The 17,222-nt window shown below is 36.0% G+C and overlaps 1 long non-coding RNA gene across 1 annotated transcript; it reads left to right on the top strand.

The window, feature by feature from the left end:
• Positions 1-13,072: 13,072 nt before the first annotated feature.
• On the top strand, positions 13,073-16,726 carry LOC107317388. Its single transcript, XR_001556862.2, has 3 exons — positions 13,073-13,549; positions 13,964-14,136; positions 15,258-16,726. It is a non-coding gene; the product is annotated as an uncharacterized LOC107317388 (long non-coding RNA).
• The last annotated feature ends 496 nt before the right edge of the window (positions 16,727-17,222 follow it).

The following is a 17,222-nucleotide window of genomic DNA, read 5'->3' as shown; positions in this document are numbered from 1 at the left end:
AGAGGCGCATGAAAGAATGCATTATCTTGGTTAGACCAGATTTGGTCCCCCGCCTGCTGTGTTTATTTATTTCCCAGTGTTGTCTGGGCATCTTTGTTGCCTCTGCTCCTATGCTGAGGGATGTTCTGTGTGTAAACTGATCTGTGTCTGACTTCCTGTGCCTGTTCTGCCACAGCAAGGCAGCTCAGGTGTTAGGTGGGATGAGTGAGAAAGGGAGAGAAAACTACAACATTGGGACAAGCACTGAGACTTTGGAGTAGGTACAACTAGCATTAGAGAGTATTACTTTTTGTTTGTGGAATAATTGAAACACTGGGAAACATGAGCCTTGCCTCTGTGGCTGAGTAAAGAAAAAATGTCAACTTTCATTTAATACAAGAGAAGAAGCAGCATTATTACTAGCATTATCTAAAATATTATCAGACTCCAGTTCCAGTTGGAACTTAATAAATTCTCTAAAGGCTATTTGGCATTTGTAAAGGACAACATTCTTATTAGTTATAAAAATTGCATGGAGAAATAAATTGAATGACACAGTTATTACTGGGACTATTAATTATATACTTCTGGCTGGATCAGGCCTGCAGTTGTGGTCTGCGTAATCTGGAATTCAGACTGCTTCACTGAAAGGAAGCATCTTTCTGAAACACTCAGATTTTCTTTCCAAAAACAAAGCTGTTTTGCAGAGAAACGTGTATTTCTTGTTTTTCTACTGCATGCAATTTTTACTGCTATACCACTGCTCACTGTAAGATGTTGAGCCTGCAGCTATTATCAGTAGTGAAAAATGTTTTGAATTTTATCTGTTTTCTCCTTAGCTTGTTCCTCACTTTTCCTATCTCTTCATCTCTGATAAATATCCATATGGTATTGCAAACAAATGTGACATGAAAATCTCAGAAACCTGGGCTAAATTTTAGGCTTCTTCCTACAAAGCTGGATCTTCGTCTCACCTCCTTCACCCTCAGCCTGAGGGCTCAGCTGAGATTTATGGTTTTTTAGCACGACTCAACTGTGTGACCTCAGTCAGCTACAATTGAATAAATGTTGCTGAGAAGTAAGAAAGTACCCAAGTAAAAGCTATACAAGTTCATACAAACTAAGAATAGTAATAACTTGTAAGAATGATTTTGGAAGTATCACAGAGGGCATTTCAAGTATTGAGGAAGAAAAAGTCTGATAAGACAGAGCAACACAGGACCAGACTGTCCTAAGGAAAGGCAATGTTTGTGTATTTGATCTGATTCAATGTCAGCTTTGTTTTTGAATATACTAACCTAGACTGGAAAACGTTAAACTAAGCTAAATACTTATCCACAGATTTTCAGTGGGAAAATAGAATATTTAAATTGTAACTTCTGCAGTTACTACAGCATTTTGGTGTGAATTTGCAAAAGGGAACTACAAAAAACAATTGCTTAGAGGCATCTGCCATGGTACGGAACACTCAGAAGGTGATCACAACACTTATCAACTGGACCATGGCAAGGGGACAATGTGAAAGCGTCTCAACTGTTGGAATGCAGTTTGGCTTTGCCAAAATCTCCTTTTGTGGGTCTGTAAGACTCAGTGTGTTAAGCTGTGGTTTCTTTAGAGAGAAGCAACCTGCTACTGCAGAAGTTTCTCAGTGAGAGACTAGGTCTGCTTAGTATTCTTAGTTTTTTTATCTAATTCCATTAACAGATACTCTTATAGCACTGGCTACAAAAGTATGTTTTATTTGTAGATACATGTGCATAATTAATGCATCTAGTTAAAGCTATCTGCTTTAAAATTGGTGCAAGCATTTTTAATTCATTCCTGTACTTAATTACTGTGTATATAGTTTTAAAACCAATGCTAGACTGAGGGAATGCCATTTGTCTCAGTTGGAGCAGATGACCTGGGCAGGTCAGTGCTAAAAAGAAATTTCACAGAGCATTTCAGGGATTCTATCCACTGATAAGTGGATAAGTTCTGAAAAGTGTCAGGAGAAAAAAAAAATCTGTACCTATCAAGCTACAGCTTCACAGAAAATGTAAAAGATAAAAAAGACTTGTGTTTAACATGGTCTAAAATTGTTTTAAAGTCAGACATTTTGATGTGATGAGAATCTTCCCTTAAAAAAAACACAGTATGTAAATACAGATGAAGTCAAAGCAAATTCTCAGCTTTAGCGATGAGGTTTTATCATGTAGATTTAGAATGTGAGGCTTATACTCACAAAAATCGGATCTTTACCTTATTAAATGATAATGGGAATTATCATAGCAAGCCATTATCTAGTCTGCTCCTTTTCACTCTGCAGCTGAAGCTCATTTTGACTATGGGTTAAAACTATTTTTACAATTATCCAACTGTTCCCTAAATCCCTAATGTTTCAAATATTTTATACACAATTAACATCAGGCACATGGGAACTGATTTTACTAGCTTGAAGATGAATGAGTTTGTAAATATACTTACAGTTTTTTGTTGTGGTTTTTTTTTTTTTTTTCCATGGGGTTCCAAATGTAAAAACAATAAAGATTTCAATACAAATCCTGATTTATTAAAGTAGATGAAAAGCCATGGTTTCTTCACAATGAATGCTTTAAGGAAGTCATGTGCATGTAAGTAATAGCAAAACAGATTGAATGCTTTTGGAGTCTTTGTTGTCCACTTTCAGTTCAATTTTAAATTAATAATCTTTATTTATCAGAAAGATGCACATTTATAGAATTTCAATGCCTTTACTCATCTTTTTACTTCATTTTAGTGTCTTTGATGGATAAGATATGTAGATCAGCTTGAGATTGTAGAAGATGTGAAGCAAAGTTAGAGCAACCTCTATCATATCCGGCTAGGTTAATAGTCTGCCTGCCTTGTGAGCTTGTCTCTGACAGAGCTCACTGAAGTGCTGCACACTAGAGATTTCATTTGAGGTCTACTTTGATGACTTAGCAGTGACTTTGAAATTGTTTTATTCTCTTAGACTGTGGCTATTGAAACTTTCTCTTCATGTACTTTAGTAAAGTATTGGTATGCCTTGCTTATCTCTTTGTATTTATGATTTTTGAGGTTAGTTACACATCACACAATTATTTTGTAGAAAATAAAAGTTGCAGCTGATTTCTCATTATCCTTTGAGTAGCAGCTAGTCAGAGATGGATTCCCTGCATTACATATCCTATAACAGCCTGTTTTACTCTTGCAAGATATCTCTTTTTCTTTTCCTTCAAAAAGATGTAAACATATCTTCTTTTATCGACTGAACTTATTGTTCTTTGCAGTCATTAATTTCAGATTTGCCCTGATTTATGGCAGTGTTTACTTGGAGAAGACAGAGAGATCTGAGCAAGATATTAATTTGTAACATTTTTCTTTGTTAGATTTCCTGAGCATTCAAAAATAAATTAGTGTGAGACATCTAGTGTTCATTTTGTTGCTTTTCGTCATGAAAGGAATGTGAGACCTGATGCCACAGCAAAGAAAGATAGTGCTGTTCAGTTCTTTTGCGAGGATTTTTCTTAGAGATCAAGTCATAAAAGAAAAGGAGTCAAAAACATCTTTTTTTAATTAATTGGGAATTCTACCCTTAATATTGTTGTAGTGAGTGGAGAAAAGGTGATGTAAATACTGAGACTCTTCAGGATAGAATATAATGATCAGATTTAGTCATCACTGGAGTTGTATGTAGATTAAAAAAAAAAAAAAAAAAAAAAGGCCTAAAGAAGTGAAGAAGCTCCTCCTTTCTTCAGTTTCCTGTAGCCATATATGGCAAATATTTGTTTCTCTCAATCTGTGCATCTTAAGAAATGGAAATTTCCAGCATGGAAGCTGAAAGAAGCACAGCTGGTCCGTCAGAGGACGTGATGGCTTAGTGGGAGGAGAGGGTAGAAGTAGAGATGAATGTGTAACTGCTTGTAGTTAATTCTATTCTGACATAGACAGATAACATCCACTTTCCTTGGAGTATGGATGGATCTGAAATTCACGGAAATACTAAATTTACTTTGGCAACTATTTCAGGGACACATTTATTTTAAGCCTTTGCTTCAAGGGAGTGACTCTCACTTTGCCTTAACAACACTTGAGTTCAGATGTTAGTCCTTATTTTGAAATTCTATCTAGCATGAGGGATAAGTGCTTTTGAGGCCTGTTTTTTCTCTGTTCTGAGTTTGCTTATGGATTTAGCAAAACAAAGGCCATAATGACTAATTAAGTGAAGATGGAGGGATAAAAAGAGTAATTTGGAAACAATTTCAAAACAATTTAAAGACAGCTCTGTTTAAGGATTTTGTTGGTACTTTAATATAAAAAATAACTTCTTGCTTTCTTGATGAGCTTTTCAGAAGTATGTTCTCAATTTGTTCCAATACTGCAAGATTTTCTCTAGAGATAATTTCCACCGATTTAAGCTGCAATTTTACTTTAGAGAATATAGCTGCAATCCATTATTTTATTATCTATAGTGATTGCAGTGGTTGAAAATTGCATTTTTTTAAAATTTTTTTTTACTGTTAAATTCACTATTTTTTTTTTGCCTTCTAAGTCGAAGAATCTTGCTCCTTGCTTGTCTAAGTTTTATGGCCTGGGTTATTTTTATTCTTCAAGAGAGGTACTATTTTAAACTTTTTTAACTTCTTTACAGCTGTGTGGACTTGCAGTCTGTGGTAATAAATATATTCTGTCAATTTTCCATGTACAGTCTGGTATTTCACTTTAACCTGCTTCTGATTTAATTTAAGGATGTTATTATTATATCATAAATATAAAAATATTGGTTTTCATTCAAATTTTGTGCAGAATTACAATTAAATACATATGCAAATGCTGCTTGAGTTACTGACTTGCCTCTTCTGAGTCTGCACAATTCATACTGCAGATGCTGAAAGAGTACTTAAGTAGAGAACTGAAGAGCTAACAAAAATTAAGAAGCTTAGATTTTCTTGTTTCATTTGACTTTGATATTTTGCAAGGACCCTGATCTCATGGCACGATTTTTTGATTTGTGCTTAGTAAGATCAAGCGCATTTTAATGAAATATGAAGGAGATTGTCTGGACTGGACTAAATGCATGTGCATGTGTAGGTATATAAATATACATAAAAATGTAAAAGCCTGACTGTGAATTGGAAAATCTTATTTGCTAATAGAGTTGCAAGGAATTCTGAAGTATTATTCAGATCAAAGAAGGTAGCAGTGCCTAAAACACTGAACAGGAATTAGGAGGTTTATAAAATGGAAGATTATGATTTTTCCTCTGAATTGATTCTCAAGTGTCTGTATTTAAGTTGTAAACTGTCTTGGCAATCTTGGTCTGTGTACTTTACTCATTTACCACAACAGGTTGTCTTTCCAGGGAGGAAATTTCAGCCATAATCTTAGACCACCTGAAGCAGAACAGATGGTATTGTTTTCTCACAAACAGGAAGGCAGTATCCAAAATGTATTATATATGTATATGTATATATATGTATATATGTATGTATGTATATGTTTTCATATATATATGAAAATATATAAATATTTTCATAATTAAAGTGAAATGATTTACTGTTTAAAAACTTGGAAGAAAGCCAACTGAAATCTCTTAATTTCAGTCATTAGTTGAGTTTGGACAAAAAAACCTTTTCTCAGAGATTAAAGAAAGAAAATCTAAGAGGCTAGAAAGAGTCACAAGATATACCTCTGTTACTATGGTATGTATAGATTTTCCCAGAAATGTGAAAATACTATAGAGTACAGCTGTGTAAGAATAGAATTAGTGCACTGAGTCCATACATTTACATCACTTAAGAGTACTTGGATGAAATGAATCCCAAATGTTTCAAGTTGCTGTGGGTATACCCTGGTACAGATGCTTGTTTCAGTGTGTTTAAGCACTATCAGCCTTACAGAACAGAATTCTGGTCCATGGAACAGCTCCCATAGCATTATACCCTTCTGAGAATACTTATTCACTGATTTCTGGACCCCAGTGTAATTGCATTGGCTTCATATTCTACCACACGTAGCAATGAGTTACTGTATTTGATTCACAGGTTGCACCCAAAATCCAACTATACCAATGGACAAAAACCTGTTAAATCCAGTGGTCCCTTGATAATGCTTAGTATTTGTTCTATTAAAACCTTAATAAGTTGATGTATGACCTAATGAACAGCTGTCTTTGAGGGATGTGAGCTGAGTTTCCAGGGCTGGTGTTAATTAAAAAACACATTTTCTTGTAAAGGGCTGGACTTTGACTTGAATGACGCATACGCTCAGTGGATATGATAGAGGTCATACAATCCTGAATGGTGTGGAGAAAATAAATAGGGACTAGTTCTAAATTGCTGAGCTCAGTGCTGAAAGATTAGAGTAATTAATTGTCTGTATGCTCAAAAGTAGGTGTGATGATCAGAGAAATAATTTATTCTGTCAGATGTTGTGTCAGAAAAAGGAACTTGGGAACAGTTGTCCAATAGTTGTTAGTGTTTTTAAGTGCAGGAAGGGTTGGTAAAACTTTTTCTTCTTACGTGTCATGCATGTTATATAGTTAAATGTCCACTCGTATGGCTGATGGTGTGGTTAATGTGAGCATTTTGAGTTTTGCCTTTTGTCCTTCAATTTCCTTCCCAAAGTGTAGAGAAAATGCAGGATGATCATGATGGGCTGAAAGTTGCCATATGCCTGAATGAAAGGAGATGATACGAATTATGTGTCACAGCTGCATCTCTGAGTCACGGTACCTTATGGGCAGCTTACTGAGAGCATGCTGAAGTTCATGACCTTATGTGAACATTTTTTTTTTTCTGCAACTCATTGACCCAATAGCTGTAGAAATTAATATTTGGCATTTTCTCAGTATCGGTTTTGTAAGACTTCTTTTCAGAACAAAGATTTGTAAGGCAAAGCTGGTCTCTGAGTTATATGACATGAATTTTCAGGCATAAAATAGAGCTGTTTCTCTAAAAATACTGAAATATTTGTGTTTTTGAAGTAGATACTCTTGAAAGCATTTTAGGGGGAAATACTCCCCTTCTGACAGGGAACAGGAACCTAGTATGGAAGACAGGTGCAGCCTGATTTGTATCTAGACAGTCAATTTGCCAGAAGATGAAAATAATCAACTGGAAAAGTGAGGAAAAAATGAGAAATGCTGGATGATATTTCTAGAAAGATGAAGTACAACATTTCATGGTTCTCAGTTGCTGAATTCTCTCTAAAATTTATGTGTGGGTCTATTATTGTTAATAAAAGTGAGAATGGATGTAACATCCCATTCCAGAAATCAGTGCAGTGCTCCTACAGATTTCTATACTGGTAATAAACTTCATGGAATATATATTAGCTCAGTGATTAAAATCCCATCTTTGCCCTTCTGTTATGGAAGGCAGCATCTGTTCAAATAGTCTCTGTTACTGTCCTTCTTCCAAATCAATTATGGAGAGGTAAAACAACACCTGTTCCATTTTCAAAATACTATTTGCAGGTGGAAGCTGAATTTATTACTTGAAAGTCTTAGTAATGAAATCAAAATAGGATTGGTAAAACCTTTTTTTTTTTTTTTTGTATCTTTTTTCCAAGTGTTTAGTAAATCATCTTGAGGGACTAAGCTGCTCTGATCAGGTAGTAGCTCTGGTCGGGGTTTGCTAGACTCTTCATTGTTCTGACATCCACAGCTTGTGGATAAAATAAGACGGTAACATCCCATGATTGGATCAGGCAATTCTCTTTTTGTACAACCAAATACAGTCAATGACATTACACAGCTTTGTCATTTTGTGCTGGCCTTACTCATCCTGCAAATACTTTCTTGCTTTGTGTTTGTTAGCAGAGGCAATGTTAATAACACAAGGAGTGTATCTACGAGTTGCAACATTCATCAAGAAAAGATTATGAGACTCTGCGACTGCTTCAGACTGTGTCTGCAGATATCAGGGAATGTGTACCCAGTAAAACAATGGTGTTAGGTAAAAAGGCATTGTGTACACAAAGCTGATATATCTAATTAGCAGAGATTACAAAATAAGAACAGAAATGTGGTTACATGTCCTTTGTCACATGGCAGTACCAAGGTCATGGATTCAATACTCTCAAAGAGCTTATATTGTCTCAGGGTGGGCAGCACATGTTGATGTCTCTTTGTGGCTGTATCTTCAGAGGTGTGGCAGTTAGATCAAGAAATTCTAACCAAAAAATGAGTTAGATTGGATTTATTATCTCATTCAACAGGAACAAATGCTGAAGGGATTGAAGGCACCTCTAGTCCTACAATCCTCTTTTTTAGGTCTGACTGTGACATTAAAAGAACTCTCTGGCCCCTAACTCTTCATTCTTGCTTTGACTTGTCTGCCATTGGAGCAGGTAATGTGATTGCTGTCTCATCTTACTGAAGCAAACATGCCCAGGTAACTCTAACAACTGAAAATTTTCCTTGAAACTAACTATGAAGTACCCAGAGTGAAGTTTCTCTCCTACTTCAGACCTCTTGCTCCAGCACCAAGCTGCACAGCTGGGGTGGTTTTCTCTTATTCTGGGCCAGATGAATTTGAGAGAAAGTAAAAGCCCATCTTTAGCTTCTTCACTGGGCTGTTGCTACATTGACTTGGTGCAGCAACAATTATGCTGCCTATTTCTCTGCATTTGTGCAGCTTTTCCCTTCTGACATGATTAGGAGCAGGTGCTGTATAAATTGGTGCCAGTGGAGAAATTTACATCCAAAAAGTTGGCTTAGTCCCTCAATGATTCTGTTTTTTGATTTGGCATGAAGCTGTGCCTTTCTGGAAAAAAGAAAAACAGTGTGAGCACTCTTGGGAAATATTGCAAATTCCACAAACCATCAGTGAAAGCTGGGGAGAGATCTTATCTATTTAAGTCAAGAAACAAAAATTCAAGCCTGTAACAGACCACTGACATGCAATCACTGAAACTGTTTGCAAAGATTCTGTAGAAGTTAATATCTTCATTGGAAATATTTACACCAATTAAAATGAAGCCTTATGTACAGAATACAACACAAAATTGCCTTTTGTTAGCAGACATCTTGGCATTCACTCATCCCTTTTCTAAGATGTTAGAACAAGCTAAACAAATGTACTTTGCTCAGAAGTAATTAAAAGAGGTTGCTTTCTTCTTCTGCTTATAGGACAAGATGACTGTTTTCTTTTAAAAATATACTAGAAGTCCTGAAAATAAGCTTTAAACAACCGATTTGAGACAATTTTTAAGCTACAAAAGGATTTCCCTCCTGTCTATGGGTTAGTTTTTCTTTTCTTGTAATGTTCGGTCTTATTTATGAAAACACTGTCTGAAACCATCTATTCCTGCAGAGAATTCCTGGATGCAGAATAATATGAATCGCCAAGAAGTCTGTAATTGTTCATCCTCCGTGGTTAAAATACTTTTGAAGGGCTTTCCAAATTGAAATGTTTGGTTGTGGGTTAGTACTTGTGAGGGAAAAGTCCTCACAGAATGAGAGTGGTAGAGCTGTTTAATGCTATAGGCATCCAGCCCAATATACTATTCTGATCCTAATAGCAGTGGCAACTGGAAATCATAGGGTGCTGTCAGAAGAAGTCCAGCTCTGGATTCTCAGCTGTAGGAACACACAACAAATGCTAACAGTGTTTTACAACTTCTTTTCACAATACTGCCAAAGCTAACCTAATTAGTTTTTGTGCTATCAACTGACCATACACTACTTTGTTAATTCTGGGTCAAGCAACTCTACAGAGAGTCTGAATACACCAAGGGCAAATGAGACCTTGTATTACCTTTTTTCTATAACTGTTAGTCTATTTTGTTTTCTGAGGTTTTGCTGAAGATGGTCAGTCGTGCTTTCAGCTCTATGCTATTCAAGATAAAGAAGAATTACAAACTCCTAAACATTCTATCCTTCACATTACTGAGGTCTCCACCCAATTTTTGATGTGTTGACAAAATTGTCTTTTTCATATGAAAGCAAAACAAGAGAAGATAACTTTGAATTGCACAGTAATTACAAAATATATATCTTAAACTTCCTGAGCAATTTGAAGGGGCAGACGTACATACATAATATGATAATACTATATATAAAGTAATAAAATTCCATGTATGATACACTTTTAGCAACATATGCTTAATTTTTATTTATTGTGCCCAATAATGGCTAAAATGTAAATAGCCTGTTTATATATATATGTATATATTTAACATTAGAATATATTTCCACTAAATTCCTTTTTTTTCTTCATTACTTATGTGATATACCATAATGTGTAAGTTTGCATATTATATATCTGATATCCATTCAGACTCTGAAAGGCATCATAGGTTCTATAGCAACAACCTTTGAAGTAATCAGTGGTAATTTATTTCTGAGTGAATCCTGTAGATCATGGGGTGAATACAGAAAGGGCTGAATCTGCTTTTATGGTTTAAATAATGCAAATAATATTCATTGTTGACAGATAGAATACAGTGCTCAGGACTTGGTAATAAAGAACAAGAGATAAGAGAACACTGAGTGTAGAGGGTATAACTCTATAACGGACACAATGTTTAGAAGACCAATAATATAACAAACTAATTATGTTTCAGTACAAACAGTGCCTGAATGGGAGTTGTGGTCTGAGCCAAGCTCTCAGTACACGTGGCTCGTGCAGCCTGATTTATATCACGCTTTCCTGGTGAGTAATGAGCACCCTACTGTAGAGCTGTTTAGTTCTCTGAACATTCCCATGCACAGCTGTAATACATGCACCATCTAAAACTCACATATTTCATACTGAGATGTTAATAATGAGGCATTTTTTGCACATATTTAATTGCAATTAATAATCCAGTGGCAGCCAACATGAAATGAGGCTGCATACCTGTTGCTTGAATTTTCAACATTTTTGAAGTGATAGTTTTAGATTTGTTTTTGTCAGAGGAAGAGGAATAAAGTATATTACAAAATCTAGATCAAAATAAAATGAAAATTTTAGATCACCTAAACCATTAAAACATTGTAGTCTCTCAAGATACTTCAGGTGTTTTACATGGCTGGAAATTTACTATTCTTGTCAAACATTGGTAAATTATCACAAGTTAACATGTAAATTATCACAAGTTAAAACCTTGTCTTCTCTTGCCCTGGGAAAATTTTCATGGGTAACCTTCACAATAAATCTTCCCTAGAAAATTCACCTCATATCAATAATATCTGCTGACAGTGAATGAAAAATGCAGGATTATCTGGATTTTTAACCAATATATTATTACATTAGTTTTCCCTGTCTGTGCCTTTAGTTGAGTTCCTTTATACCTGCAGCATATTTTTCCCCCTTTACTACATACTTATCAGTTGATTTTTGTTTGTTTGTTTATTTGTTTTTTGGATGGAAGGAGATTTGTAGAGGATTTGTTGTTATACCCTTTGAAATAATAGCACCATGGAGATGGTTGCATCTCAAGTAAAGAGAACATACACAATTTTCTGCTGAGTTTTGTGATGAAGTCACTAGGCTCACACTGATCAGTGGATGGTAGAGGCTGTGTAATGTAACCGCCTTCTTGAGAAATCTTCATTCCTCGTGTTCTTGCCTAATAGTTTGTTACAGAAGCATTGTTCACAGCCAGTTATCCCTGCTTTGCCTTTAGGATCAATAGATGGTGTGACAGTAGCTTCAGGTGACAGTAGAATTTCTGTGCCAATGTAATTAAATACAAACAGAAGCAGTTGTTAAAAACAAATAAATCCTATGACCAAGGCCCTGTGCTTCTCTCTATGGGAGAAGTTGAACAATGATACATGCATGTGGGAATAGAAATTAGAGATGTGATTGCAGCTCTCTGCCAGTGCTGTCCTGTTCCAAATTATTGCCATTGCTCCTCAGGCATCACAGTGCTCCTTCAGTGAGCTTTCTGGGAGCCCTTTTAAAGCTGTGAACCTCTGAGTTTTAGGTATCTGAAATTAAAGCATGTGCGAATGAGGGCAATTCTACATGCAAGTAAAGTAAGGAAAAACCTCCCAGGATTCTTTCTTTTGTTGTTGAAATTTTGGTTTTGCCAAAAGGTTGTTAGACTTCAAGGCTTAACAATCTGAGTGAGCAGTTACTAATTTATCTTGTATTTTCTGTGTCAGGAATCATTTGCATATAGAGCATTTCCAAGGGCCTCATATTTGTGGGTTGTCAGTGTCTTTTCTGAGCACTGTATGACTGTCCAAATTTTTTGACTGTCTTCCAGACATTCTGCTGTTTACGATGTGGGCTTTTTGTTGCTGTTGTTTTTTAGTGGGATATCTGCTGACATATTAGGACATAACACCTACTCATAGATTGACATTAAACTCAGCAGGACTGAACAGTTCTGGGAAAAAAGCAACAACCAACCATAAATATTCAAGTAGATCACTCCAAAATTCATATACCCCCCAAGTGAGTGCGCTACTGAAGGCTGGTGAGATTATCATGTTTCAAATTCCTATAAGCATCAGAAATATTGCCTGCCCTTTTGTTCTTTGGGTCTGCTTTTTGCAGATAATTAACATATCTTTTAAGAGCATCTTTGAAGCATACATCTTAACTATCTTGAAATCTGAAAGCTGAGAAGCTTAAATCCAACAAATGCAGATTAATAAAATAATTAATTTAGAAAGTCTAATGAAATAGATATTTCTCGATATGCTTGGTTTTGTTTTTGTTTTCTGTTTTATATTTTGGTTTGTTCTTTTGTTTTGATTTGTTTTTAACAAACAAAATGCTCTCTATGTGGTTTTCATTGTTAACGTAGGAGGGATTGTTGCCAAAGGAAATGCAGGACTTGTTTAAATAAAAAACAGCTCTAATCACATAAATAATCATGTATATGAGGTAAAAGGTAAATGGATTGGGAATTACTGGCCAAAAACTCAGTTTTATTTAAAATACATGTGAATGATACGTATAAAAACAGTAGACAGTGGCAACTGACACTGACAGTACAAAAATGCTGATAACATGGCAGCACTTGGAGCTACATTAACAGCAAATCCCCCAGCTTTCTGCTTATCTCCTAGGCTCAGCTCTCAGCTCTGCAGTCATTGCCTTCTTCCAAAGTCTCAGACAATGGGAGAGGAAAGGCAATTTGCTGCAAGTGCCAGAGTGACAGCAGCAGAAGATGACAGAGTAAAGGAATAAGATGCTGTTAACAACAATGACATCTAATAACCATATGACATAATCTAGAGTTTGGACTGTTCTGCTCTGCCTGCCAGCATAAAAATTTCAAACTCTGCATGGCACTCAGATGCTAAAAGTAATGGGTGATAAATAAATAACATTGTTTTGTTCACAATGGCAATGACTCAGGATGCTCAAGAGACAAAAAATGATTCATATGTAGCCTTCAGACCTCATCAACTGTAAGCTATTTTGCTTGCCCTCAGGAATTCAGTAACTGGGGCAGGGGAACAGACAGTGATTAGCATGTTAGTGCTGTGCTTGTCTACTCTATGTTAATTTACAATTGTTCTGTGTTCGAGTCAGTTGTTACTTATTCCCAGGGTGGTTGCAGTGAGGATACTGAGAGAAGCTGTGTGCGCTAGGATGTGCTGGTGGAATGAATTCTGCTACCACTTCACAAGATAGTAGAAGTAAGCAACACAAGGCAGAGCAAATGAACTGTCATCTGACTCTTCTGCTACAGTTGTTTTTCTAAACAAATATCATCATGCTCTTTCTTAGTCTTGAATCTCATGTTTGAGTTACCTTCAGATAACGTTTCACTACACATACAATTTATTGCAAGTTTATTCCACAAGAATACAAAGTTAATGAAATTAATGAAATTCTTCAGATCTGTCACAGATATTATGAGAAAATATTACAGTTTGGGGACCAGCGGCACAGATTAAAAAATGACTTATATGGAACAAACTTACACAACTGGTTGTTCTGCCTTTTCCTATCAGAGAGGAATAGAGGGTACGGTTCTATGAAGTAAGGAAAACTTTTACAAAGCCACATTCCATTGTTTAAAGTCTCATATTTTTCTTCTTTTATTGCAGCTTGACAACTGTGATGAGAAGCAAATGTCTAATTTGAAAGGGCCAATTCAGGGATACAGTTTCTGCCTGGTACTATTGTCTGTTCTGCAGAAACCTACACAATCATGAACTTCCATCTTCAGCCTTGTGCACCGTGGGATCCAGATGGACGTTTTTGCTGAGTCTGGGATTTGGTATACAAATGCTTTGACTCAAGAAAAAATAAGTTTTTCCACATACAGTTACTAAGTCTCTACTAATGTATTTTAATATCACATACATTTGAATGTTATATATATTTAATAGATACTCTAAACATTAAGATGCTAAATTTTCTTGTTAGTCTTTAATTTCTTTTCTGTTTCTTGGAGTTTTGACTATGCTGGCTGAATGGCTTCTTTTCAGATGGATGTTTTCCATATTTCCTAAAGAAGAGGGCCTCCTGCTTCACAGGCTTCATTTGCACATTACAACAAAACAGTGCAAGAGGGTTTCATTCGTTAAACAAAATGAAAACATATTTAAGGGACAGATATTCTTTCCAAACATTAATGGGATTTTTACCTAGGTCTACCACATGAGATTTTCACCAGTGTCAGTTTAGAAGCTCAGTAAATCTCCCTGGAGTTTGGGTAATATAATAATGATTTGTACTTTTTTACTGCCTTCCAGTACAACTGCTTTGTGATTCGAGTCATGCTATTTTCAACGTTAGACTTCTTTATGCCCTGTTCCTTGAAGACATTCCTAAGTCTTCAAGATATGGCGTGCTCTGTTAACTGATTGTTGGCTGTACATACTGAAATCTGCCAGGAAAACCTTCTGGTCAAAAGGAATAGCCTGTACTCTTTGACTTGATTCTACCTAGTGAACTCTGTAAAGATAGACAGACCTTTCAAGATCCCCCCTCCCCCAAACAACAACAAAAACAAAACCCAGCTATGTTGGCTTTTCAGCTTTTTCAGATTTGGAGAAGGAGGTTAGCAATGAATTAGATATACAACTCTGTTTATTTTTGGGAAGGCGTGAGAATGTTCTTGATTTGCTAATAGTTCCTAGTGAGTGACTTCCTAATATGAATTAATTTGTATTTAATTTGCTGTTGATCTGCACTTGTTCATTTACAGAGCTGCTGGTGCACCATGTATGTACAGTTTGCACTGTCTCTGAACTCCATTTGCACTTTGATAGTCCACAACACCAACAGTCCTTCTGGGTCCTTGATGTATCATGACTTTGTGTTTAGTTAGGAAAATATTTTATATATTTGGGAATGAATGATGTATGATGGATGTCTTTTTTATTCTACCTTTAGGAAAATAATGAAGAAATGGCTGTATCTCAGAGGGAATGAGTGAAGTTTTGCAGAAAATAACTGAAGAAAGGTCAGATTTGTGAGTAGTGTATATTGTGAAATGTACATTGTGAAACTAATGAAAAACTTGTGAAATTGGTTTTTACCAGTAGAAGAAAAGCAGAATCTGACCCATAGGGAGAAGCAACGAGTATGGAGTCAGAATGGTACAATAGTTTTATTTACATAAAGATTTAGTAAAACAAGCTGTGTTATTTTAGCTGAGCCTGCCCGATTTACTATCCAAACACAATAGTCAATGATACATAACTGGCATCTGATCACTACAGAAGTGGAATTCTGTTGAGCAATGTTCCATGTTAGGAGTGGTTTTCTTCTCCCAGTGTAATGCCAGTGAAGCCTGCTACACAATGCTGAGAGAGTGCACACAAGAGAGTAGTAGCCCCACATGTGCTTTTGGAAGGCAAGGGATAATCCCATGTTGTAACAGTAAAATCTTTGTGCTTATGACTGTCAGTACACTGCTCCAGAGGCTTCTGCAATCTTTGGTCTGAGTTACATTAAGACCAGGGAGCAGCCAAATTTTAGGCAGCTTGTGGTTGCCCACAGACTTTGGGTTGTTGTAGTGTAAGATGCTCATGATCAACATTCCCTTCTCTTTTGCACCCAAAACATGGAACAACACCAAGTATCCCAGTTCTGACAGAGGCATTGCAGTTCTGCAGCATCTTTGCCAAAGAGTACAGATGATCTTGCTTTGCTCAGAAGCAAGTGAGAACAAACGTGATATTCTAATACAAAATACTTCCCCTTCAGAAAATAATGTTTTTCCACATTCCCTTCTTTGTTTTGCAGGTGTACTCCTCATTTGTCATTTCATTTCTCTCCCTTTTATCTCACAGTCCCATTAATGGTATCCTTTAGATACAGAGGAGTTAACTGTGATTTTGAAACTGTCACTGTAGTTTGTTTACAGCATTATGTAAAAACCCTCCCATGCTATGAAACTGACACAAGAAATAACTTTGTCTCTGTGGAAGGATTAAGTTCTAGGTGACTAGCCTGTAGTCCTCCCAAGCTCTATTTCTTGCTAATTTTCTATTACCTGAGACTAGATATATTTCAGAAAGTCACAAGACTGATTTTTTCCACACTAGTAACAATTACAGAATGTTTTAGGCTTTTCCTTTCTCTTCCCCACATTCTTGCCTTTACAGTTTTTATCACCATAATTTGACTGTTATTTCAGTAAAGAAACAAGTGGGTGAGAGGTACGCATTTCTGAACTGAGTGATATTAACTTGCTTTTCCTCTGCTGCTTTTGGGTGTAAAGGATGTATGAAGTGACTATGTGTGCAACTGATATCAATATTTTCTTAACTAGGTAGCTAGGATGCATATACTACATATACATATGTATTATGTATATGTATACTACATATACATGTATTTTCTAGGTCAATCAAAACTACCTGATGGCTAGCTGGAGGGCTCAGTATGAGTAAATTCTAAGGGAAAATATTCTGCATCTTCAGCAGAAAAGAACCTGTACTTGTATCTTGAAATTCTAGTGTAGATATTGTGAACTATGGGAATGATCACAGAATCCCATGGGACCACATCTTTTTTGCTGCTTATCAAAGGGCTGCCAAAAAATAGGAGGTTTCATTTTGATTTCTCACTGAAATTAAGAAAAATAAGTAGTGTTTTGTACATCTTCCTGAGCGCTTCCTGAAACACTCCAGCTGGCATGATAATTTGGGAGATTAACTTGTTCAGCTGCTAGATTGTTTGTAAACAGTATTCTCTGCATAGATTGCGTTACTGTCTCCCAAATGAAACAGCTGTGAATATACTTGCAGTCTGAGAAAGCTGGAGCATTGATAGAAGCTTGCAGTTTTAGTAATTATTCTTTAGCTGACGTAGAGGCAAAGCCCATGGGAAGCATGTGCTTATTCTCTCTTT

Source organism: Coturnix japonica, chromosome 8, assembly GCF_001577835.2.
Source record: "Coturnix japonica isolate 7356 chromosome 8, Coturnix japonica 2.1, whole genome shotgun sequence".
NCBI classification, from domain to species: Eukaryota; Metazoa; Chordata; class Aves; order Galliformes; family Phasianidae; genus Coturnix; species Coturnix japonica.
Note: the sequence above shows the minus strand (reverse complement) of the source record. Positions and strands in the feature narration are given on the sequence as shown.